The sequence below is a fragment of the Frankliniella occidentalis genome, unplaced genomic scaffold (assembly GCF_000697945.3).
Source record: "Frankliniella occidentalis isolate FOCC.00 unplaced genomic scaffold, Focc_3.1 Scaffold200, whole genome shotgun sequence".
Taxonomy (NCBI): Eukaryota; Metazoa; Arthropoda; class Insecta; order Thysanoptera; family Thripidae; genus Frankliniella; species Frankliniella occidentalis.
The window spans coordinates 452,182-454,120 of record NW_026267326.1 but is presented as its reverse complement, the minus strand read 5'-3'; positions in this window follow the sequence as shown (position 1 = coordinate 454,120).

The window sequence follows — 1,939 nt, the reverse complement described above, 5'->3', positions numbered from 1 at the left end:
AGTGAAAGATACGGCAAATCCGAGGCTAGTTCCTGATTCAGAATGTGTTGTTTTGGGGGGGTACTTCCTCTGAAATTTTACGATTGGACGCCTCCTTGTACGTCTTTATGTGCAACGTGGTCATTTTCGCCGTATTTTCGTCGAAAAAAGCACTCTAGCGCCCAAACAGTGCAAGATAGAGTCAAACGGACAAAATTTTCGCCCATGGGGCTCTACTTTCACGAGTTACCCCTTAGGAGACCATAAAAAAATATTTGATTTTCTACTTTTGGGACCAACCCCTATTTCTTTGTTACCCCCTTTCACCCCCATAGGGGTGGTTGCCAGGATTTGCACCAAGCGTTTCGTTGTCCAGAAGTGACCCCTAAGATACCCTGAAATTTGTAGACCTCTAGCTCATCTCCTTCCTCTTACACGGACGACGGACAGACGGACGGACAGACAGACACGAGAGCGGTTGCATAAGCCCGCTTTAATGCTTTTTTAAAAGCAGAAGGGCGGGCTAAAAAAGACTCATACAGACATCAAAGCTAAACCAGACAAAATGTTGTTAAATAAAACCCCACTTCAATTAACATATGGATCCAGAAGAACATCATACACAGTTGAAACAAAAACTACAGGTGTCACAATTTCCAGAAAATGTCATCAATTAACTCACATTTTTGGCCATTGATAAAAAAGTATTCACCCCACAATGATGAGAATTATTTCATCAGACTCTGGTCGAAATTCTGTCTCCAAAAAGCAGCCGCACTTTTTTTTCTGTCGACGTTTAATATTTTTTGCTCGAGCGACCTAGGATTTCTTAGGTGTAGGCTGCTTTGGGGTTAGTGTGTGTTCTGACGCTCCAAACTCGGTCCGAGGTCCAGTAACTGATGTTGGGGGACTCACGGTAATTCAAACCCTAAAAGTCACAGGGCTCTAGCACCCTCAGAGTCACAGGGCCAGGACAGAGTCATTTATTCAAGTGTCTATCCGTTCAGCGCCTATTGTGTTAGGGTGAGGTATTCTTAGAGAAACAGTTTCAAATAGTAGACAATGATGTTTTTTTTATTATTCATCTTACTTCAATGTTCTACCGGGGCTTTTGTCCATGCAGCCTCGGGTCCTTGGATCCCGGGTCAATTGAATACGGCCAGTTTCCCGCATCTGCCGCGAAGGTGATTCGTTTTGGCTTCTTCCAGCTGGTCCAAAGCTGCTGGTCGTGGTCGTCGAAAGTTTTCAGGAACTCCTCGACGACTCTGAGGGCGTACGCACACGGAAGGGGTGGCGGCGTTGGCGGTTGTGAATTTTGGAGATGGGTGGAGGGTGCGTCTCCTATATATGGTTGGTCGTCCTCCTCCGGCATAAGTTTGCCGAAGGGCCCTAGTACATCCTCCAAAGTTTCCTCCCAACTCCTCCTGCCGTGCTCGGGTAGTAGTGGCTGCGGCCGTGGTGGCTCCTGGCTCCTCTGCCTAGAGCAGTGGCTCGCCCGCCGGTGTCTGTCTCGTCGTGGTCCTGTGAACACGCAAAGCACAGAACACACTGTAAACTCCCTTTTTTTGGACACGTGGATTTTGAACGGATTACGAGTATTACATTTGGATCACGTGGATGATAGGCATCAACCCATCATAATGAAATTTCAGAGAATCCATTTAAACTTCACCATTCGAATCGTGACAGTGGCGCCCACACTAACACGTTATGCCCCTGTCCTTCTTGACGAGATAATGTCTACATAAAACTGATATATCTATGTTAAACAAAGTTAATCCTTTTTTATATCAAATAAATCACCGAAATTATCAAGTGGATTTGAAGCAGAGGCGCAGGATGACAGAGCACGAGGTTTCGCGGGTGGGCTGAGGCTGAGTTTTCCGACGACGCTTTGTCAGTCTCGTGTGGGTGGATGCCGGGGCCCAGACCACGACATCAGTTCGAGGGCCGCCCCCCC